Source organism: Hemicordylus capensis, chromosome 2, assembly GCF_027244095.1.
Source record: "Hemicordylus capensis ecotype Gifberg chromosome 2, rHemCap1.1.pri, whole genome shotgun sequence".
In the NCBI taxonomy this organism is placed as follows: Eukaryota; Metazoa; Chordata; class Lepidosauria; order Squamata; family Cordylidae; genus Hemicordylus; species Hemicordylus capensis.
This window is the reverse complement of record NC_069658.1, coordinates 112078744-112103973: the sequence shown is the minus strand read 5'-3', so window position 1 is coordinate 112103973 and position 25230 is coordinate 112078744. Positions and strand designations below refer to the sequence as shown.

Here is a 25230-nt window from a genome sequence, read left to right as displayed (position 1 = left end):
CCATTAGCCAAGGCTAGCCTTAAAAGTGGGTGAGGTGGGTGGCTGCCCAGAGCACATACCTGAAGGGGGCACTGACAAGAGGCTAGGGGAGAAAACTGAGGACAAACTATAGCATCCTGCAGATCTTTTCTGACACATACATATCCATATCCAGTCAGTCAGTCAAACTTTATTACAGTCATAGACCAGCATACATATAACAACATTACCGAAGTTCTAAGCAAATTTTACAAATGATATAACAAAATCTAGCCATTTTATAAATAATCTCACAATCAGAATTTGCAAGTTACTTCCAAAAAGGAAGTGGAATAATCAATTTCCAGGTTATAATTTCAGATCCTGAAACCAATAATGTTCTCATTTTGTGCATTGACTGGCACAAAAATCCCACCCCCCATCAAATAGATGTGCCTTATTGGGATGCCTTGCAGAAGACATCTAGCATGTTTAGCCAAATATGTACTCATTTTGCAGTCAAGGAAAGACAGAAAGGGAGTGTGTGTGTGTATTTTTAATGTAATTCTATTCAAAACTAATGATAATTCTGCTATCTGGGCAGCATTGTATTTACAATGAAGTCATGTGTGTGATGGCACAGGGCTCCTGTATATATGTTGAAACTTTGTTTCTTACCATTCACTCCTCCTGAATGATTTCCCCTTCAATGACACCATTGGTGAATGAATATGTGATCATGATAGTTATTAAGTTCTTCTTGTGCTTATCTATCTTGTGCCATTGATTATTTATTATGTATTTATTACATTGATTGCGTTATTAATATACAACAATAACGTTCAAGTGGTTTACAAAGAAAAAGGAATAGCTGCGGATTAGTTGCCATCTCTGACTGAAGCTTTTTCTTTCTGGAGATTCCCCCCTGCCCTCAACATTTTTCACCATAGCTCCAGGCTTGCTTTGGAGAGTTGGCAACCTAAAGGGAGGATCTGTTTTTAAAAAATTTAAATTAATTTTAATTCTTTTTTTTTTTTTTGCAAATGAGATGGCATCACAATTATAGCCACCAAAAACACAATAGATAAATAAAGACATGGCAAGAAAACGAAACTAAGCAAAGATGTTATTTTTCATTTTATTGTTGAAAGATTGAAGTGTTGCACAATGGACATCAATCCAAAAGTATGGTTTAGGAGACATCTGAATTATCTCATCACTTGCCAAGTTGTGGTGATACCACAGTGATGGCAGAAGATGAACACATAGGCTCCGTGACAATGAAATTACAAGGTGTTGATAATGTTGTTAAAGTAAGGAAAGACACCTACCCTGAAGAAACTGCATTATGATGAGAGAGAGAGAGAGAGAGAGAGAGAGAGATCTGAAAGCCTATTTTTCAGTAAATAAACCAAAATGAGAAATAGTATTGACAATCAAAACTGCTCTCTACATAACAGTACTTATGACTGCATTGACAATTTTGTAAAGTGTAGAAAAAAAATTGATAAAATATTTCTGTTCATATAACTTTGACTGAAGAAATTATTTTTCAATTTCCCATTCATTTGTCATGCAATTTTCAACTGGTCTGTGGTGGTGGTGGTGGGGGAGACTACAAGACCAAGCAAGTTATGTACCGTGCTTTATTTAGACACCTCACTTTATTCATGTCCAACCAAGGTAAGGCTGGGTACTGGAGAGGCAAAAATGCAACTGAGCATTGGGCACACACTAATACTAAATCTGCTGTTGTAACTGGGCAAGGAGGCACCTTTCAAAGTGGTTGTTCTTTTATATTTAGCAGAGGGAATGCAACTTTACTTAACCCCAGCACAGTGTTCTCCATTGGCTGTTGCTGGTGCCAATAATTCTTACTGCAATAGTTGTTGCATAGTTTAGAGTGAAATACTTCCAAAATACTTTTATTCTATTTTTGAGATATGGACTCCACTTCAGAGAATTCTTTCTAGCAAAGCTTTTCTAGTCATAAAGTGTTGCATTACTGCTATATTATTCACGGAAACATGGATATTTGCACATGGAAAGTTGTTTTAAAAGTTGTTTTTTAAATTGACAAGATATCTGATTCTTTTTCATAGCTTCACATTCAGTTGAAGAATCTCGATAAACTTATGTTCATACTGGATTCAAGATAATATGCAAGTATCATTGTTCACCATAAAATTTCTGTCTGCATCCCAGTGATAGTTTTCAGAGTCGTGCTATATCTAACATGAACGTAGCTGATAAAATTGGGCAACATGTTTGTACGGCATGAAGGCTATTTTTAGTCCTTAAATGTCTATTAATCAACCAGAATGTCAAAATAAGTTATTTGTTTTTAAAAAAAAAAAAAAAAAAACAGTGCCACAAAAGACATTCTATTTCAACTATGTATTCATTTTCCAGGCTCACAGATTTCTAAAGAAATATTTGTATACATATTTTCAGTTATTTGGAAATCAGCCATAAATAAAATAGCTGATATCAGTTCAGTACTCTCGCAGGCAGTAAAGACCATTCTAAGACAATTCTATCTCCCTCTGTCCAATTGGATTTCTGATGCCAGAACAGACAGTTGTATGCACTATACAATAACTACAAAAAATGAAAGGCTATTAATATAGATGTGTAAAAAAGAGATCTCGATGTGACAACCCTTTTATAAATGTCTTGGAAAGTGGCTGCCTTTGTGGTCTATTCACTGTCAAGAGAGAAACATGCAAAAATATATTCTACCATCAGAATAAGAAATATGAGAACCTATCCATTACAAAACACAAAAGTCATTCTCTGCAGCTATTTGACAGATTAAATTAGAGTGAAAAACTTAGTTTGGAAGCACGGAGCAAAAATCAATATGAAATACACTTTACTGCTGTAATTCTGCATGAAATAGATTCAGCACTGTAAGGTGGAAGCATTACTGAATCCTACCTCTTCCTTCCTAACTCTTTGATTTGAGAAGACAGACAAGGGCTGGGTTTTTAATCTCTCTCTCTCTCTCTCTCTTTCTCTCACCCCACTCCTGAATTCCCCACTCTGCTATCATTTCTACTGGCAGTAAGAATTTTGGTTCAAATAAAAGCAGAATTCCATTATTTGTTCTTTTCCTATGTTTCCCATGTACTGATGTCATGCATGTATTAATTTCTACAGGACTGGATGCAGGATTTTGAAAGCCTGTGGACAAGGCAGCAGCTGTGGGCCCTCAAATAAACCCACACCTACCTCAAATTAAAGAGCGCCAGTGCTTGCCTGCCTCCTTTCTGCAGCCTCCACATCTACATAGGACCAAGCTAAAGGGAAAGGCAACTTATTTTTTCCAATAGCCCAGCTGCAGTCACCTCCCACACACACAATATGCCTACCTAGGATGACCACTGATCAGTGCTGCTCCTCACCTCTAACCTAACTCAGCTTTGTTTCATTCTCCCTTCCACCTACCCAGCCTTTTAAGACATTGTCAAATTTTGCCACTTTGAAGAATGTAGCCAGTACAAAGCAGCTGTGAGCCAGCAAGGCCTGGAGTGGTAGGCCACATCTAATGCAGCTGAGATCAGGAAAATAACTGGGCTTCTTCAGGTGGCATCTTTGTGCAGCTGCTAAGGGTCCATGGCCCACAGAAGGACCCATTACAATTCCCTGAGACAACCTTTCTGCCCATAGCTATTCTGTCTTCCAGCCCGCCAAGGCAAGCCCCACCAAAAGTCATTCAGGAAGGAGGGAGAAGGCAGTTTGTCAAGGGCTCTCTGAAACCCAAAGCCAGCCCTGGGAACGGCTATGGTGGCACAAGGACTAGTATGACATATGTAAGCTTGCAAAACAAACAACCACCAACCACCAACCCCCCCCCCTTCTTATGGCACTTCCTTCATAGAAAAAGGAAAGGTGGTACAAAAGCTCGAACATTTTTTATCCTTGTAAAGGCAAGTTTATTTGTGTGATGCTAAACTATAACAAAACCTTTAAAACTTGCTTACAGATAAATTTAATGATACCCCCTGATGTGTTCATAGCATATTCAATCTATAGTCAAGGCTTTCCTGTGTTTTACAGTTAAATTAGAGCTATTTCATTCCAACAACCTTTCCTATTGCTTGAATTTTTTTATTCATTAAATCAAGACTCACAGAGGGGCTCCAACAGAATTGGGATCACTATGCCATGTGGAAGGGAAATCCAACCCTTTCCCCTCCAAACATGGCCCTGATGCACACACACACCCAAAGCTGCTATAAGCCATATGAAGAAATGTAGTCGGCAGAAGCTTTCCTCACAGGTTTATAGTGGTTTATGTAAGTATGACAAGAAAGGGTTCAAACACTCTCTCCACATGCAATTTGGCCACTGATGATCAGCCCTAGTACAGCTGCTATTTTAATGCAATAAAGAACATAAGCCTGGCAAAATGACATATTTAGTGTCACAACTGGGTTGGCCCTACCTGTGTCAGAAATTAGAGTAAATGGTGCTTTAATTGAAGACAAATTTTCAAAAAGGAGAATCCTATCTGATGAATGGAAACTTGCCTTGGAAGTGCAGATCTATTCTTTCATTTCTCAATCATAACTTCAATTTACACTCAGAGAAACATACACAATCCATATGACATGATGTAGGATCACATCTTCATCCATTTTGTGGACAAAATCTTTTGATATAGACCAGAAATGATTTAAGAATTTTTAAAGTGGAGGATTGGTGTTTTTTGTGGGTCTTTTTTTGGGGGGGGTTTCCACTTTTTACAAGCAAGTGTGCTTTAGTACTTAAATAACTTTTGATGTACAGTAGTTAAAAGGTTTGTGCTTGGCATGAGTTTTGAATTGTTAATAGGGTTATTTTTTTAATTTACACTACACATGATATGGCTATATTAGATTAGTAAATTTTAACATTCCACAGAGGAATGATAATGGCTTTCTGATTATGTAAGAACAGAGGGAATAAAACTTTTGCATTCACTGTTCCGGTATAATCAGCATGTTATTTTATTGTACAGATGCTACATCACCAAATTATTATTGCATTGTTCCATCTTTAAGCAGACAGTTCATTGACATATGCTCCTGTAGAAATTAAGATTTTTGCAGTGGGACATAATGTACTTCTCTTTTCCACTGAAACATACTTAAAGGGTTTGATGCCTTATATATAGGAAGCAATGAGCATTAAATGAGACCTATGAAGAAGGCTTTACACTAAATTATGTGGCGAGTGGAGATAAAAGCCCAAGGTAATACAAAGAAAGTATTGAAGATACAAATGTGAGTTCAGCAGCAGACTTGGGGAGGTGTAGGTTGACTAGAAAATCCCATACTAAAATAGCAGAAGAAACATCATAACATAATATCCATGGCATCTGTTGTCTGTACAGAATAATGAAGACAGTATGTGAAAAAAGCAAGATGAGCTGGAATTCCTAGTACATGAAGGTAAAGGTATCACTTCACTGAGGCTTGGTAGGATGACTTCCAGGAGTAGATGGTAGCAATAGAAGACTATAAATTGTTAAATAAGAACATATACAACAGAAAGGAAAATGATCAATTAACATGGTAGCCCAGAAAAGAAGAGCTGGTGATATGAACTCCCAGTCTTCTGGCTATTCTGCCATTCTGTTGTATTGTACACCTGCTATTAAGTGCCTTCTCTGTTATAATGTCTTGGCTAACCATTTTACTCTTACAGCTCTTTTCTATGCGTGACAAACAGCAGAAACTACTGTACCAGCAGCTAAGTTACATCAAGGTCACCAGACACTGAACGTGTGGATTTATAAATAGCCTTACTAGGTGGAACCACAACAAGAGTACTAGATTAGCAAAGTCCCACTTTTCTATCTTGTAAGCCGTGGGTGGGGAGGTGGAGCAGCTGTGGTCTATAAGAACAATATCTCCCTTACCAGGATCCCTGTTGAGGTGTCAGACCATATCGTGCTTTCATGCATATTGGACCATTTGTGTGCTTAAGTTTGGGGACCTGGGATAGACTCGGACTTCTGTTGGTGTACCGATCACCCCGCTACTCAACAGAGTCCCTTACTGAGTTGACAGACAAGGTTTCAAGCTTGGTGTTGGAGTACCCCAGGCTCGTGGTCCTGGGGGACTTCAATGTTCATTTCAGGACCAATTTGTCCGGAGTGGCTCAGGAGTTCATAGTGGCCATGACAACGATAGTCCCAAGAGGTCTCGGGACTGACACACATTGCAGGTCACACGCTTGATCTGGTCTTTCACTCTGATCAGGGTGGTGTTCCCTGGGTGGGGACTCCTGTGATTTCCCCATTGTCATGGACGGACCACCATCTGGTTAAGGTTGGACTCACACTCACTTCCCACCTTTGCAGGGATGAGGGACCTATTAGGATGGTCCGCCCGAGAAGATTATTGACTCCAATAGGATTTCAAGAAGGCTTGGAAGGATTTAGTGTTGGCTCTGCCAGTGATCCTGTTGATGCCCTTGTGGAAATCTGGAACAGCAAGCTCACCGGGGCAGTAGACATGATCACTCCTAAGCGTCCTCTCTGATCCGCTTCAAAATTGGCCCCTTGGTATACAGAAGAACAACGGGGGCTGAAGGGGCAAGGTAGATGACCAGAGCGCAAGTGGAGAAAGACTCGATTCAAATCCGACAGATTACAATAAAGAGCGCATTTGAAAATCTATGCTCAGGCAATACGTGTGGCAAACAAGCTATTCTTTTCTGTCCGTATTGCATCCACAAGTTCACATCTGGCCGAGCTGTATAGGGTTGTGAGAGGGCCAATATGTGCCCCTCCTCCCTTGAATCAGAATCTGGAACCATCGATTGTGACGTCTTTAATGAATTCTTTGTGGGGGAAATATCTCATATTCGGGTCGACTTAGATTCTGTCTCCACAGTTATTTCAGTGTCTGATGTGGAGGTGTCCAGCGACTCCTCTTGTGTGGTTAAGCTGCATCAGTTCCAGTTTGTGACTCCTGAGGATGAGGACGAGCTGACTGGAACAGTGCGACTTACCACCTGTTCTCTTGACCTTTGCTCAACATGGCTTATACTATCTGGCAGGGGGATTGTTGTAGAAGGCCTGGTAGAGATTATAAATGCATCTCTGAGGGAAGGCAGGATGCCTCCTTGTCTTAAGGAGACAATTATTGGACCGCTTCTGAAGAAGCCTACCTTGGATCCCTCAGAGTTGAGCAACTACAGGCCTGTTTCCAACCTTCTGTGGCTGGGCAAGGTAATTGAGAGGGTGGTGGCCTCCCAGCTCCAGACAGTCTTGGAGGAAACTGATTATCTAGACCCATTTCAAATTGGCTTTTGGGCGGTCTATGGGGTGGAGATGGCCTTGGTTGGCCTGATGGATGATCTCCAATTGGGAATGGACAGAGGAAGCATGACTCTCTTGGTCCTTTTAGACCTCTCAACGGCTTTCAATACTATCAACCATAATATCTTTCTGGAGTGTCTGAGTGGGTTGGGAGTGGGAGGCACGGCTTTGCGGTGGTTCCGCTCCTACCTCTTGGGAAGGTTCCAGATGGTGTCCCTTGGAGACTGTTCTTCAAAATCTGAACTTTTGTATGGGGTCCCTCAGGGCTCCATATTGTCTCCAATGTTATTTAACATCTACATGAAACCGCTGGGAGAGATCATTATGAGATTTGGTGCAGGGTGTTATCAGTATGCTGATGAAACCTTAGTCTACTTCTCCATGTCAACATCATCGGGAGGGAGCATAACCTCCCTAAATGCCTGCCTGGAGGCAGTAATGGGCTGGATGAGGGATAACTGAGACTGAATCCAGATAAGATGGAGGTACTCATTGTGCGGGGTCAAAACTCAGGAGATGAGGTTGATCTGCCTGCTCTGGATGGGGTCACACATCCCCGGAACGAACAGGTACACAGTCTGGGGGTGCTTCTGGATCCAAGTTTCTCCCTGGTGTTCCAGGTTGAGGCAGTGGCCAGAGGTGCCTTCTATCAGCTTCGGCTGATACACAAGGTGCGTCAATTTCTTGAGATAAATGACCTCAGAAGAGTGGTACAGTACATATGCTGGTAACCTCCAGACTGGATTACTACAATATGCTCTATGTGGGGCTGCACTTGTGTGTAGTCCGGAAACTACAGCTGGTTCAGAATGTGGCAGCCAGTTTGGTCTCGGGGTCATCTCAGAGAGACCATATTACTCCAGTATTGAATTATCTACACTGGCTGCCGATAAGTTTCCGGGCAAAATACAAGTTCCTGGTTATAACCCATAAAGCCCTAAACAACTTGGGCCCTGAATATTTAAGAGAACGTCTTCTTCGTTATGAACTCCACTGCCAATTGAGATCATCAGGAGAGGTTCGTCTGCAGTTGCCACTGGCTCGTTTGGTGGCTACTTGGGGATGGGCCTTCTCCGCTGTTGCCCCAGAGCTTTGGAATGCACTCCTTGCTGAAATAAGAGCCTCCCCATCTCTGATAACTTTTAAAAAGTCATTAAAGACTCACCTATTCACCCAAGCTTTTAATTAAATATTGTTTTAACAGTTTTATCATTGTTTTAAAATGTTTTAAAAATTTAAATTGTAATATCTTAACTTTTACTGTGTTATTTATTTTAACTACCATTTTAAGTGTTCTGTTGTCATTTATTTTAACTAATGTTTTAACTTTTCATTTGTTTACTTGTTGTAAACCACCCAGAGACATGAGTTTTGATGGAAATAGAAGTGTGTTAAAATAAATAAACAAATAAATAAAATAAGTAATGGGGAACTTTAACTACCCTGATATTTGGGAAACAAATTCCACTAAAGCACTGAATCTCCAACAAACTCCGGACAACTTCCTCTTTCAGAACCAGGGGCGTAGCTAGCCTGCCGGCGGCCCATGTGTGGCCGCGGCGGGCGCCCCGATAGCCCCGCCCCCTGCATCTGACGTCAGACGCAGGGGATAGCCACACCCCCGCGTCTCACGTCAGACGTGGGGGGCATGGTCTGGCTCCCGAACGGAGCCTTGAGGCTCCGTTTGGGAGAAGCAGCTTAACTGCCGAAGGGGCCATGCGGCCCCTTCAGCAGTTAAACAAAGGCTGGTGCTGCGTTCACAGCACAGCCCAGGAGCGGCTCTTCCCTGCAGGGAAGAGCCGCTTCTGGGCTGCGTTGCGAACGCATCACCAGTCTTAGCTCCTGAAGGGGCCAGGCAGCCCCTTCAGGAGCTAGTTAGGCTGGCGCTGCATTCGCAGCACCAGCCAGGAGCAACTCTTCCCTGCCTTTGCAACTAAAAAGAGAGCTAATGAGCTGAGGAATAAACAACAGCAAGTTTAGGGATCGCTCCTGCAAACTGGAGGAGGTTGAAGCTACAAGCATCTCTCTCTCTCTCTCTCTCTCTCTCTCTCGGCGTGGTGTCCAGATTTCGGAGCTTTCTGGATTTTGGGAGTCCGGATAAAGGATTCCCGACCTGTAGTTTCATTTTTAAAGCATCCTTTTAGCTATAAAGTAGTATTTAGAGAAATAAATGTTCTGCTCAGCCACTGAAAAATATTATAAACCTTAAATGCTCTTTTTGCTAATAAAATACATGAAAAACTGCACAAGCTAAACATTTGACCTACAAATGATTTTCAGCAGTGGCTTCCAGCTGAGCTCCAGTGTTTGTAATCACAATTACAATTGTCTCATTTTCAAAGAATAAACATAGCTACAGAGCATAGCTAAGGTCTGTCTCTAGTGGTAGGTGTTCAGTGACTCTCCAGCCAGTCCCCATCTAAAATCAGATCTAATTACCCTACTGTGTGGCGATGCTAATTTTAAGATATGAAAGGAATGCAAGTGTTTATTTGTGCTTTAGGCAAACCTAATAAAAAATTCTAAGGGAATAGCTTGGTGGGGTAGGCAAGGAGAGAGTTATTTACAGACACCCCTCACTCATGGTCACAGGCCATTCACCTACAAAGACTCTTCTTCTGGTTTTGTAATACTGGCTGACATCCAGTATAAAGCTCCACTGATGCACTGTTTTCAGCAACTCCCCCCACTCCTGCTTCTATCTGCAGCTGCCTATACCTCCTGAATGTGTCTCTCTGAGGAGAACATAATAGGAAGCCCAAGTGGCTGCAGTGGAAGGGGGATAATCAAAACTTGAGGTACATCAGCGCAGTGTTAGGATGTCAGATGGTGTTCATGAAAAATAATAAGCCTACTTATTGTGACATTTATTTTATAATATGGATTTCGGTTTAAGCACTAATGTTTATTTATCCAGGGTTATGTTTATTTTATCCAGGGTTTGGGCCCTGGATACCTGAAGGACCACCTGCTCCCAAGGGTTTCTGCCCACCCAACGTGATTGTCAGAGAGGTCTTTGCTTGGTGTATGGATGTGGAGAGAGGCTAAATTGCTGTGAGAGTGGGACAGGGTCTTCTGTGTTGTTGCCCCCAGGCTCTGGAATGATCTCCCAGTTAATGTCCACTCTGACATCTGTGGCTCTTTAAAAAACAACTAAATACTTTTTAATTTGTTCAGGCTTTTACACCTTAGTGGCTGCCAGGTCTCTCAGATCTCCTGCTTCTGTTTGTCTTTTGTCTTTTTATTTTTATTTGGGGGGAGGGGGTATGGTTTTTACTGTTCAACTCATTTTAAAGTTTTAAATGTGATTTTAATGAAATTGTATTGTATTTTAATTGTAAACTGTCTTGGGATGCCTTATGAAAGGTCTATAAGAACTGAATAATAAATAAATTTAAGCTTATTTATTCATTTAGGAGGTGTTTCTAAAAGGGAAACTGAACAAAAGCTGATGGCTCATTTAGTTGGTCTGCAGGGATGTTATCACATTCTTAAGGTTGTACCAAATATTTACTAGAGTTTGTAATTTGAGCACGGAGGGTTGCACGGGCACTTATGATCATGCATGCTGCACAAAGCATGTGCTTTGCATGTGGGAGCTTCCAATTCATTCCCTGACATCTCTTCACCTTAAAAGGGGTGAAAATCTCGATTTTAACACTTGGACAATCACAGCCACTTAAAACAGGCCTGGGCTAGACAAACCAATGGTCTAGCCTATAAGATTGCTCCTTAAATAATGCAACTGCTCCTATCATTAGATTTGCACTGTGACAGCAAAGCAGACCCAGTTTTCTTAAAAATCTGAGTACTCTAAAAGCTCATCCTTTATTAATCAGTTATAAACACAAAAGAAACAAACAGGTGAATTCTTCTTGCTATATACACATCCCTCAATATTTACAGTATCTATTTTGTCAAAATTTAATGTGTGCAGTTCATAGCTTTAGTCACGTGTTCTTGGGATGGCTATTAGTAGTGCCTTTTTAACATTCACAGGAAGGACATGAGTCTTATTTGGATGTTATTCTAACTGGATAGTGTACTCAGAATAGATTATATGACGTTTATTGTGGTCCAAGACCAGAAAACAAGGAACAGGAACAAACTCAGAATACAGGGTGAACAGGAGCACACCAGGTAGCCCATGCACACATAAGCATAGGCACATTCCTCTGCTCTCCATGAGCACAGTGTTTGTCTGTAGAAGCAAACACAGTACCTAGAGGGAGTGTCTTTGTGCAATTTGGAATACTAGCCACCCAATAATCCAAACCAAGATAAGAAAGTCTTCCCAGGTCAGTGATGGCCTCTGTAGAAAAATGTGGTACCTGGGAAGAGCTAGGGGTGTCACATACGAGTATGTTGGCACCAGGGGCATGATTAGCCAGAGTACTGAACAGTAGGGATGAACACAGAACTAGTTCGGCACTTCTTTTCTGGATTGCCAAACCAGTTCGAAGGCCAGGGGGTTACTTTAAGGGGCAGGGAGGGTGCCTCCTACCTGCCCATCTCTCCCACCTGTTGCCGTGTGCACACCAGCCATTTACATGGCAACACTAAATGGGGCTGCAAGGAGCAACTGCAGCCCCATGCCCACACTTTTTGGGAGAGCAGTGGGTCAGGGATGGGTAGGCAGGAGGCACCCTCCCTGCCCCTTAAAGTAACCCCCCCTGGGAGTGCACGGAATTGGTTCCATGCACATCTCTACTGAACAGTGCTCATACCAATTTAAGGATTAATAAAGCAGTCCATTCTCTCATACCAATTTAAGGATAATCAAACCACCTCAGTTCACCTTAAGCGACTCAGAATTATCTGGGGTTGTATCTTGTTTTGTGGGGGGAATTAAGGGAAAACCAGCTCTTTGTGCCAGTTCAAGGTTCAAAAATTATCCCCTCCCAAAATACCATCCCTGCCAGCCTCCACCATACCAGCACTCCCCACCACACTCTTCCCAGTCCTTTACTTAAAATGTCCACAGCCTATGGAAAGACTACTAGTATCAAGAGCCACTACAATTTCTCCTTGAGAATGTGTTGAGAGATAAGAGAAATTTAAAAGAAAAAAGTCTGCTGCCATATTCCTTTACTCCAAGCTAAACCACCACTGCTCCTGCTTGCTCAACACAGTTTCAGCTCATTTTCTGGTAAACAAGGATGGTGTTCTCCAGCCATTCAATAATTTTGGTCATTTGAAATGTTTGGTTCCCCTTTGAGCTTTTTGAGATCAAACCAAACAAAAATCAGCAAGAGTTTTACACCAATACGATTCCACAAAAGAAGGCTAAACCTGATAGTTGCCAAACCTCACCCTTTTGAGGTACCTTGGGGACCCACAACGGATAGAGATTTTATCTGATGTAAGCCTATGTAGAACTTCCTTATTAAATTTCATTGACTTTCTACCTTGACACAGGACACTCCTTCTAATTTAATCCAACACAAGATTCAAATTTTGAAGCAAAATTTAGAGTGGAGTGGAGTGGAGTGGCAAGAGTTTGGGCGGGGGGAACCAAGGCAAAAAACAAACAACTGCTAAACAAAAATAAGACTTGCTGCACAATCCCATACATATTTATTCAGATTAGAAGTAAGCCACAATGTGTTCAATGGAACTTATTCCTGTGTATGTCAACATAGCAGACTTACTCAAGCAAAAAAAAAAAAAAATCAAATCAAATTTATATTTTTAAAAACCCATAAAATAGCATACTAATCACTACAGTGGTTTAACCTCGCTGTTAAGTGCTGTATGTCACAGTGTCATATTTAGAAATGGAAAAGCAGCCCATTCTCTCAATGGACTAGAGACTGTTGTAGGCTATGCCCATGCAAATTCACCAGTCAACGACATACCTGACAATGTGAGTAAGAAGAAGAAACCTCAGCACTGAGGCAGGTGTCCCTCAGAAGACAATATCCTCCAGAATGCTATTTTAAGGTGATGGTGGGAGAAGGGATCATGGGAGATCTCTCTATGAAGCCTTCTGTTAGGTTTTGTTCTATTATTTTATTTTCTAGAGAGAAAATTACACATACCCAGCCATTTCACGTAATTGTCTGTTGGTGGTATATATCACTTCAGAATGCAGGTGGGTAATCATATGTTTGAATGTTACCTTATACAGTATAAAACTGAAAACACACCCCACACAACTCTTCCTTGCACATTGAACATTTAGCATGTCAGGAAGTAGACTAGGATAGAACTTCCTCCTTGGCATGCTAATTCTATATGAAACTAGAGCTTTTTAAAATCAAAGCACATTCAAGCATGTAATTTGCACCTACCATCTGAAGCACAAATGACAGATATATCACATGGAGCTTGTGTTCATGTGCAGCAGCTCTTAGTTACAAACTTCTTTCCAGATTAAAATATTAGAATTAGCTTTTACTAGCCAACCCGCATAGAGCATCTGTGCTCTCTTTGGGGCTGGCTGTATCCCCCTCCCTCCCTTCTGCCCCACACTCTTGCCCCCTTCCCCTCCCTCACCACTCTCTCTTGCCCCCTCCCCTCCCTCACCACTCTCTTGCCCCCTCCCCTCTCTCTTGCCCCCTCCTCTCCCACTCTCTCTTACCCTCCCTCCCCCTCCCAGCCCTATCTCTCACCCTCCTGCCCCAGTCTCTCCTGCCCTCTCCCCCTGCTCCTCTCTCCTGCTCTCCCCCCTGCCCCACTCTCTCTTGCCCTCCCCCGCCCCCTCCTTTTTGCCCTCCCCGCCCCTCCTTTTTGCCCTCCCCCTCTCTTTCCCTCCCCCCGCTCTCTTTCTCTCCCCCTCCATTTCATTTCATAGTACCTCCGCCTGGGCAGCGAACACGGAAGTCCTACCGCCCGGTTCCCTCTCACCCCAGCCTCCCGCAGGCGTCTGGCCTCGGCGGCCGGTTCTGCCACCGCCTGGCCTTTATCCGCCTCCGCAGCCAGGCCCAGTGCCTCCACGGCCGGGCCCGCCACTGGGCCGAGTGCCGCCTTTGTGGCCGGGCCTGCTGGGCCCATTGCCACTGCTTGCTGGCCTCTGCGGCCGGCCTCCTCTCCCCCACCCTCTTGCCCAAGCTGCCGGCCAAGTCCCGCTGCTCTGGCTGAGTCCCACTGCTGCGGCTGGGCCCACCACCGCCACCGCCTCGCCCGAGCCCACTGCCTTGCCTCTGCGGCCGGGCCTGGCCGGGCCTGCGACCACCATGGCCGCCCACAGCCTGGCCCGCCGCTGGTCAAATTCTCCTGGGTGCGCTGCACCAGCCAATCAGGCGCCTCCGTAGCCCAGCCAATCAGCTGGGCTGCCTAGACGCATTTTCCCTGGCATACCCAGGAGAATTATATATATAGATTTGTGCTTAGTAGCAAGTGCACTAAATGTCAAAATTTTATCTGAACTTTGAACTATGTAGTGGGGAAAGTTAAGTTCTATTATGTTCCACTGATTTAACAAGATAGATCTAATGGTCAAACTCCATTTGGTTTAAGCTCCACAAAGCCAAGGAACTGGAACCTAAGGCCAATACCTTAACAGACACGCCACACGATCAGTAATAAAGATGTCACAAATTGTACTCACTTCCAACTTGATTTGAACCCACCTCCATGAACCCACACTTTTCCTTGGTCTTTGCGGATCAAATCAAGATGGGTACGATGGAGTGCCCAGCACCAGCAAACATGCCACACATTGCCCTGGTCCTGTATTGCCTTATGAAGCATCTGAGCCTTACTGTATTGCTAAAGGGCCATTATATTGCAGCCCCAGATCCAGAGCAAGAAAGTTAATTTCTCACATGATTCAACAGGGGACGGCCTAGCTCAAGTGAGGCCCCTGGAGCTCCAGGGCAAGCCTCCCTCCCTGGGGCACCATATAGCAATAGCAATAGCAATAGCACTTACATTTATATACCGCTCTATAGCTGAAGCTCTCTAAGCGGTTTACAATGATTTAGCATATTGCCCCCAACATTCTGGGTACTCATTTTACCGACCTCAGAAGGATGGAAGGCTGAGTCAACCTTGAGTCAACCATATGACCCCTTCACCCACCTGTGTAGCAGCCTCCTTTTTCTCCTCTGCTGCTCCATGTGCCAGCTGAGGCTATAAAAACAGAATCAGAAGGAACCATAGAGTACAGAAGATACTAGTGACTGTAGCATCTTCTATAGTCTATGGGAGCAGAGACTACAGAAAATGCTACAGTCTTTAGCATCTTCTATAGTCTATGGTCCCCGGAAGGGACAAGGGAAGCATTTAAAAGTCTTCTGCCCTGAGCTTGGGAAGGTGCAGTCATTCTATCTTGACTGGAGTGTCCCATAAAAGCAGTTTTGCATTGAGTATAGATAAAGATGATGAAAGATGAAAGAAGAAGACCCATTCCCAACTGCTGAACCTGTCCTGCAAGCCAATGATGTAAGCAACAACCAGGCATGAGTCAACTCACATGGGAATTCTGATGGGAGTTAGGTGCACAGAATTTATTGGTTACAACTTCCAGTTAGCTCCTGTATCATGTTGCTGATCATATGAGGCTCCAAACAGCCTGGAGCCAGTGGCTGACATCTTGACTAATGAAGCACTTACAAAATAAACAAAGTGGCACTAGCACAAAAAGACTGCAGAGTTGCATTAAAAAATAGGGATTATAGTGCATTCTTGCACTGACGCTTTCTTGCACAAAGGTTCTGTTTAAAACAAATGAGGCATACTGCACATTGTACAACACTTGCCTGGAACACAAGCTCCGGACTCAGTGCAAGTAGCTAACTAGCTTTTTGCTAGTGCAACCTCTTGCTACAAATGTTCTGTTAGTCAGGATGTCAGCAAGAACATTTTCTCCTGTTTGAACATGCCCCAGCTTTCTAGTCTGCAAATGAGATGAGATCCACATCCCATCTGCTTGGGTACAAGATGTAATACCATGTGTACTGCCTTTTCAGTGGTGGCACTGAAATTATTGAAGGTCAAAGAAGAACTGGGGAACTGCTGCTCTAACCATTGAGGAAAATGGGCATGCTGCCATAATAAATTGTAGCTGGGGATGATGGGAGTTGAAGTTCAACAACATCTGGAGGCCCCCAGATTGGGAACCATTGTTTTACAGCATCACGAGGAGCTATAGAAGTTAGTTCTGATAATCTTAAAGGTGCAGGTGTACTCCAATTAATATGAACAAACAGAGGATCACAACAAGGATTAAAAATTAATTTGGGTGTCCCAAAGGAAATCTAAACGTGTGTGTGTGTGTGTGTGTGTGTGTGTGTGTGTGTGTGTGTATAACACAAATATTAATTCTCTTCTATTAAAATTGTACTTACTTTAGAATTTATTCAGTCTGAGAAAAAGTTATGGCAGATAGCTTTCATTGACAAAATAATGTTGACCCATCTAGTTTCACAGACACATTTATTCATTAACATAAATGGAAAGGGCAGCATTAGAAAAACATAATAGTTGAAGGTCATCTCTTCATGTCAACAAACAAAATGCACAGACACTTTCAATTATGTGCCTTGGAATCAAGAAAAATACAAGAACAGCACTTGTCAAGCCTGACCTACATACCTAATCATACAAAACTCTTACAAAAAGTGGAATATAGAACAGTTTGACCACCTAAAAGCAATTTTTTGCAGAAATCATTTCCTGTTCCCCCAAAGATGTGTGGGGAAAATGTCTTTCAGAATTTTTATTTGCGGGGGAGGGAATACACACAGAACAGTAGTTCTCTTAAATTATACTGGAAATTGCTTCTGAAACATAGTTGCGGGAGAAGCAACATGAGGGAGCATCTGCCTTACAAAAAGAAAGTTCACTTAAGCTTTTTAATATACTTGCCACTTGCACAGATTGTATCAACACATCTCTGGGTTACAGCCACCTAACAAGACTCATTGGATCAGGGCCACTAACTTAAATAGACTTTCAAATGCCACAATTATAGTCACTGTTCAGTGTTTAAAATAACTTGCATTTTCAACCGTGGGAGCTGCTGTTGTGAAAAATATCAACTAAATCTCCAGCTGTGTATGGTTTACGCGCACGCACACACACACACACACACACACACACACACACACACACACGTGTGTATAAACATCCCCTTTAGATTTTGGCATTCAGCTCCAGTTGAATTACGATTAGTCATTATAGCTAAATAAGCAAAATGCTCATCATTTTGATGGGCGGATGTGTAATGTGCATCTGTGCCTTAATCACTTTCTTCACATTATAAGAACATCTATATTCCTTCAAGGGTGAAAAAAAATCAACTGTTTGAAAGACAATCCTGAATTACTATGTCAAATACCTGTTAGCAGTAAAGACACCTATGGGAGACATACTGATAAATGCTAGACTTACAAAATAGCATAGGAATTATTATTTCTCCTATATTATATACCCCCAAGCTTCACTTTTTGCATTATTCACTCTTTTAAAGAAGGTAATGAGAGAGATGTTTTTAAAATGTGCTAATTTTGCTGCATATTTTATGTACTAATATGAATGGGTTGGAGATAGAATTGTGAGCCCTTTGGGGACAGGGGAACATCTCATCTGTGTATTATTTATTTTGCTATGTAAACCGCTTTGAGAACTTTGGTTGAAGAGTGGTATATAAATATCCAGAGAGAGAGAGAGAGAATAAGTTCAGAAAAAGGGACCCAAGTTCAAAAGGTTTGTGAAAACCTGCATTAAATGATATTAGGGACCCAAGTTAAATGGAAGTGAGAAGTCACTAAAACATGGTGCTGTCCTTAAAAGAGAAAAAGAAAAGTACCAAAGCCAACTAAAAAACATGTATTGATATGTTTCAAACTGATGTAGATGTCCACTAGTACATGGGAATCTTTATGTTTCCCTTCTTCTGAGTCTATGTAACCATACTCTTTTACTGGTCAATGACTGAAATAAAATTTATCTATCTATCTATCTATATATATATGCTTCCCTTCAGAGGCAGCCCCCTCCACCCACCAAGGACAGGGAGTCCCCCTGGAGTGACAGTCCATGTGGTTCAAAGGATTCCTTCTAGAAGAAAGTTTTGGCCCTCCACTTGCATGTGTGTAGAAGTGCTTTCAGGAAGGACTGGATTCCTCCTACTAGTTCCACTTCCCATTAAACCCTTAAGCAGTCTGATGACCCATTTGAGATCCTCCAATATATCATTGGGAGTGATCAGACAGAGAAATAACCTTCATTCTGATCTACTACTAGGTCCTTACTCAAATAATGAAGAAGCCAAGTTAGAATGATGCCTTATATGGATCACTCTGTTCAGAAGGAACTTGGACAAAACACAAATGCTAAAAACTAGAATAGCATTATACATTCTAATACTGGAAAAAAAAACCCCAACTATTGTGAAGTATGTATAACTGGAAATACATGTTGGGTACTTCATGTTGCTGGCTGGCTGCTTAGAAAAATGGAAACTATCATGGATTGTACCCAAAGATGCCCTTCCACCAATAGCCTCTTCCATTCAAGAAAGGGCCATTTCTGACTTAGCAAAAATATATTGCATAAGAAAAGTGACCCCAAATCCAGGAGGAGGAATTCCATATGTAAAACCTCTTGCGCCAGATTTTGCACACAAGCTCTTTCCAAAAACTTTTTATGACCCACACTGCTTGCAACTGTAACATCTGATCAGTGCTCACATATTTCTCAACCAACAATATTTGACCAAAAGAAAAAAGAAAAAAAAGAAGTGAGAATTTTATTTCTGTCTACAAAAACCTGGCATTAATTTAGCAAAGAATGTTCAACAAACTCGCAGTAGATCCCCTTAAAGCAAGCAGGCATACAGAACACAAAACTTGGTGCTGAATCTGAGTAACTCACACTTAATGGTAAAAGCTGATCAACCAAGACAGAAAGATCACTTCATCTGTTTGCCCTTTAAATATGTTTCACTGCTGTGACGCTTAATTTACAGTCTGCATTCATCCACCTGCCACACTCAAATTTTCCATCTGCAGTAACTATTGTTGTTTATCTTTTAAATAAAAATTGAATATATGACAAGGAACTACCATAGAATTGACTGACTTCAGGTGTGTCAGGTCTTCCTCACATTTTCATTTCTATAACAGTTCTAAATCAGCAAGCAGGAGTTCATATTTTGCCTCTATACATTGTTGTAAAAGAGTAAAATGCTGTCCATTTTTTATCCAACTATCTGCTTCCTCAGTGAGGGCAATGATTTGATTCAAAAATGTCAAGGAATCCAGCAGAGTTGAGATTACTTCTATTAAGAAAGCAAAAGAAGGGGAAAACAAATGACATCTGACTATAGCCTCAGAGAACATGAATCAAATAATATTTCCTTAACATGCTCTAATAAGTTCAGGCAGAGAGGAGCATTTAAATTTGAAATTAATTCTTTATCAGTTGTCACAAATTTTCAACATAATTAAAATTAAGAACCTTGATGCACATGATACAACCTATCCTATCCTAATCCTTCCTTTCTACACAAACATTAGTATGAAATTATGTTCAACTAATATCTTAAACATTTAAAGTTACTTGAGGTAAATTTTTAATAAAACCTGTAAATGTCAGCTATATATTATTACAAGATTCTTTTTTAAAAGCCTAGATAAAATATAACAGCTATATTTGTCAACGGTATACATAATAAAGTTATGAGGGAAAAACGAATATGCAGGTATGTACACCAAGATATTATCACATGGTGGACCTTCTCTGCAAACAGCTCAGACTGGTAGAGTGCTGTGAACCTCAAATCACAGACTCTGCCAGGAGGGTCCAGGTGTCTTAGTCAGTGCATCACTGAGGCAGGTTGCAGGCAAAGGGAACAACTGACCTAATCTTAGTTGCTCTGGATCTGATTGGAGATGGCCAGAGAATGACCTGCAGCTTTTCAGCCCAGCAGGATAAAATTACTCAAAGAGCTAATATGGTCCCATCTTTCCATGCTACTGTAGCCTCCTCAATCATTCATCGCAGGCTGCCTGGGATCCTAGCCTGAGCTTACTGAGCTGCCACTCCACCTCCAGATGAACATCTCTCAAAAGGTCCAAACCACACGTGACAGTAGCAGACTTGTGTCTTTCAGCAATGACTGGTACTAACAAGTTGTGGGCGGTGGATGGGCAGAAGCTGTACCTCCCAATCTCCCTTCTTGGCCCGGCTGCCTCTCTCTCTCACGCTGCTTGCCTTGCCCCAAGCCACATGGACCATCCCAGTCAGTGATTTTACTTTGCTTCACCACAGGAAAGGCAAGTGTGCATTCATACATCGGGGTGATTTATGTTGAAGTCTGTGCAAAATATCGCAGAGCATACCAGTCAGTCAGTCAGTCAATTTTATTACAGCTATTGGCCAGCCAAAAGATAAAAAACCAGAACAACAAATATAACTAACAACAACAAAAATAACTAATAACAACACCACACAGTAAAACAATATACAAGCATCCAAAATAGATTACTTTAAAAACAGTAAAACAGCTTCTGAAACTGGGACTTGAGACCTTAATCTTATAACAATATTAAAAAAATTGCTACTAGTTTGTAATCTCACAGCTTGTATCTGCAAGGCAATATTGTGTATAAAAAAGCTCACACCTTCCAGGAAATCTAGCTAACAGAGGGGAAATAAGTTTTTCTCTGACATCTCGATACAAAGAACAATATAACACAACATGAATAACAGTTTCCAGGAGACCAGAGCCACAAGGGCAGAAAACTGTAGCTGAAGAATCCTTAGCAAACCTCCTTTCCAAAAGAGAGGAGGGCAGCCCATTTAAACGGGCCCAAGCAAACGAAACCTGAAACTTAGAAAAATGAAGCATTGTTAAATAATTAGCACCTCTATCTCCCATAGGGAGAAAATCCCAAAATGTAAGGGAGAGCAGGTCCTGTTAGCCGAGGACATAAGTTCCTGACGTTCAACATCATGCAACTGTAGAAATAGTATTTCCTTCACATTATTTTCCACAGTAAGTAGTTCAAAAGGAGAAAACCCCAATTGCATTATTTTGTTATTTACATATGATATCCAGGGGTTTGGATAAGAATCCAACCATAGATATCGGAAGAAAGAAAATCAAATCTCTAAACAGAGTTTAATCCATTGAGCAAAAGTAAGTTCCCAAGCTTTACAAGCTATAGAGAAAGCCCCAGATTCTAGGTAAAGAGCAGAATATGACACACACTTAGGCACTGCAAAGATTGCTCTTAAGAATATAGACTGTACTCTCTCCAATTCAGTTGTTACCCCCTGTATCCGCAATGGGGATCCAAATAGTAATTGAGCCACAATCTTAGCCCAAAATATATGGAGTGCCATAGGTACACTCTGGGAGTGGTTCACCCTAAGTCACAGTGACTTGAATGGTGCACAGTATGAACTGTGCATGGGGTGGGGGAATGGAAGGAACAGACAGGAACCCTATTAAAGCAGCCTTATGTGAATGGCCCCCAGGTGTCTTCAAATTATAAAGATAATTCAAAGAAACCTGGGGGCCATTCACATAAGGCTGCTTTAATAGGGTTCCTGTTGCGCACATATTTAGGTAATATATTAACCCATAACTTGCTCTACTTTACCCCACTTAATTCTGCAGTTAAGTCCACCGTCTGGGAAAGGCTCAGGTGTGTCCTTTTCTCAAGGAAACTTCAGCAGCTTACTTTGGGCGAATGACCAGTCGGGCATGAGCAGCATGGGAAAGAGACAGCCAGGGCAAAGAGGAAAGAGAGGTCAGAAGCTACAGTTGTTCATTTTCAACCTGACCCCCCCCCAGCTTATCAGTAACAGCCACCAATGGTGTCTTTAAAGATGGGTCTGCCCCAGTCATGTTCACTGAAGTCAGTGAGGAGTTGAACCTTCCCCCTGCTCACAGCTCTTCCTCCTGCAATCCATCACTAAGGAACTATTTCCATTAGCCCAGCTCCAACAAGTGAGTTTTATTCTAGCTTCAGTGCATATTAGGCTTTGTATATCCAGATTGCTAAACTTACATCTGGTCTCACAGGTTCAGATGAACAAACTACAGTTTTATTGAAAACACAATTTGGCAAACAACTTGTAAATGCAGAGGGCTCTATACTTAGCTTTAGGAAAATGGTAAACAGAGGAAATACAGGCTTGAATCAGGCAGATGAGATAAAAGCACATGAGGTGAGAACACAGTGCAAAACCCAGTTGAAGTTCTCAAATGCAAAGCTGTGCTCAGAAGGAGAACTTCCTTGCTACTGAGCAAGTTTGACCTAAATAAGGGTAGAAATACAAACTAGGCTTAATTATCACAAGCTGATAATAAGGAGCAAGACTTAATCAGTTGCTTATAGAAAGAAAACTAAAATGATTATAATGCACAGATTAAGGGCCAGTATACTATGGTAACATAGTGCCCAGCTGGGGCAGAATAAGCCTGGCTAGAATAAAAGTATCTGGGGAAAGGAACTAGGGGTTGGGTGAATAAAAATAGTGTTAAGCAACCCTGCATGTGTGTCCCTTTGATGGTTTCCGGTCACACCTCAACCCCACTGCTTTAGATGTGAAGTTTAAATGGTCTGTCTGCATCACTTGTGGTTTGGGCATCAGTAGGTTGAGTGTAAGAATATCCAAACATATTGATACAGCTGTCCTTCCGGAGATTTCAGACTTGCCAATTCTCCTTCCTTCAGAGGTGAACTACAAGTATGATGATCTGGTATCTTATCTAAAATTGCCTCTGTTGCTCTTTTTCTGATCCATTTTTTCTAAAGTATTACAAGCTATTTCTTAATGAAACTTTACTAAACAACCAATTAATAACAATATCATTTTTGGCCATTAGAGTAAGATAACCACTATCTATATTATTATTTCTCCTGGGTGTGTCTTCAAATATGCGTCCCGGTGCCCAGCTGATTGGCTGGGTGGAGGAGGCGCCTGATTGGCTGGCACACCCAGGAGAACTGGCCGGTGGCGGGCCAGGCTGAGGTAACGGTAGCGGCGGGTATGGCCCGGCCGTGGAGGTGAGGCAGCGGGCCTGGCCACGGAGGTAAGGGAGTGGTGGGCCCGACCACAGCGGTGGCACTCAGCCCAGCAGCCCGTGCCCGCCCGGAGACTGGGGCAGAAGGTGGGGGTGGGGGGAGAGGTAGCCAGCGGGCTCGGGAGGCCACAGAGGCGGCACTTGGCGCAGCGGGCCCGGCTGCAAAGGCGGCACTTGGCCCAGCGGTGGGCCAGGCCGCGGAGGTGCTGGGACCGGCCGCCGAGGTCAAGCGCCCGTGGGAGGCTAGGGTGGGAGGGAACTGAGCAGCAGGACTTCTCTGTTTGCTGCCTGGGAGGAGGAGCGGTGGCAGCGGTTGGGCCCTTTTTGGCCATCCCCTGCCTGGTAAGGAGAGTAAAATTGGGAGGAGGGAAGGGGGAGGAGGGAAGGGGAAGGAGGGAAGGGGGAGGAGAGATTGGGGGAGGAGGGAAGGGCATGAGAGTGGGGGGAGGGCAGAGGGAAAGAGAGAGGGGAGGGGAGGGGGAGGGCAAGAGAGGGGGAGGGCAAGAGAGCAGAGGGCAAGAGAGCGGGGGCAGGGAGAGGGCAAGAGAGCGGGGGCAGGGAGAGGGCAAGAGAGCGGGGGAGAGGAGGAAGGCAAGAGAGCATGGGGCAGGAGAGACTTGGGCAGGAGGATGAGAGAGGGGGAGGGGGCAAGCGAGAGTGGGGTGGGAGGGAGGGGAGGGGGCAAGAGTGTGGGGCAGAAGGGAGGGGGGAACATCCAGTCCCAAAGAGAGCACAGATGATCTGTGCGGGTTGGCTAGTAATCTTTAAAAGAGCTACTGAATCAGGTTTACTTGCAAAAGGTGTTCTGCAAGTTAAATTGAGCTAAACAGGATAAGCTGTGCAATAAAGAAATTGAAGTTACCAGGAACAAAATTGACATTTCACAGTTTGCAGCAGCTGATGAAGAAATGTAAATACTAAAATATTTTGTTGGCTTTATTTGCAGTGTGGGATGAAGGAGAGTGAACATGATAAGCTAGGGGAAGAGCTGGAATCTGAATATTGGATTTTCAAATAAACACAGATGTTAAGAATTCATTGCCAACCATGTTTTGGTATATCCCACGGACAGAAGCCAATTCAATCAGCTTTTACTCCAAAAAGCCTGAACAAGCCCTTTGTGAAATATATAATTATGTCTAAACTTCAATATTGTAGATAAGAACACTGGTAAGCATCTTTAGCCTACAAGTCTGACAAACTGAACAAGCAAAATTACATCTTTTATTTGAAAACTGGCAATTCAACATTGTGCACATAAACTTTAAATCTATACCCATAAACTATGAAAAACTTGCAATTAAACATATTGCAAGCAAGACAGGTATCAGTTCCTATTAAAGACTGTGGCCTTAATGTAAAGACATCCGTAAACACTTTGGTGCATGTGGGAAGGATTGAGAATTCCTCACCCAGCTGTCCCCCCTCACACCTATATCATATTCAGCTTCAGAGGGTTCCCCAAGCCTCAGAAGAGGCTTTTTGGGAGTGCAAGGGGCTACAGCGGGAATATTAATTACCCTATTTCATATTGCCGAACAGCTTGTAACTGAAAAGGATAATAAATGGAAGTGTCACATGACCAAATTTAAGAATGTATAAAGTAGGTATGAGAAGAACCAGAAGTGTTTAGGAGGGTGCACTCCCTACGAGCATGATGTCTGAACGTCTCACTTCTGGTTCCTGATTCTGGTTACCCACTTCCACCTTAGATTTTACTGATTTCTGTGCTCACTTGAGACCAGGAGTTGATGTTAGCTTGACAAAGTCAGTATCCAGGGTGGAAATGCATAATTGAGATTGGGAACTAGAGGTGGGTGTATTCAAATGTCACACCTGTTGAGAGTGTGTGTACTTCCCAGCACCTACAGTTCCTATCATACCTGCTTTGTAGATAGTTACGGGCAGTCGTGTGAGGCCACCCAAAGACTAGGTAGCATCCAGACTAAGTGAGTCATGACTAAATCCC

General features: G+C 42.5%; 1 protein-coding gene and 1 long non-coding RNA gene across 7 annotated transcripts in view; one reads left to right on the top strand and one right to left on the bottom strand.

Annotated features, from left to right (window-relative positions):
• LOC128343234 (uncharacterized) overlaps nucleotides 1-4926 on the top strand; it is a 31324-nt gene extending 26398 nt beyond the window's left edge. The window contains exon 3 of the long non-coding RNA XR_008315400.1: nucleotides 3121-4926. This is a non-coding gene — a long non-coding RNA (uncharacterized LOC128343234). The remainder of the gene's footprint in view (nucleotides 1-3120) is intronic.
• Nucleotides 1-25230, bottom strand: part of KDM4C (lysine demethylase 4C) — a 413873-nt gene that overhangs the window by 183543 nt on the left and 205100 nt on the right. The window lies entirely within an intron of this gene.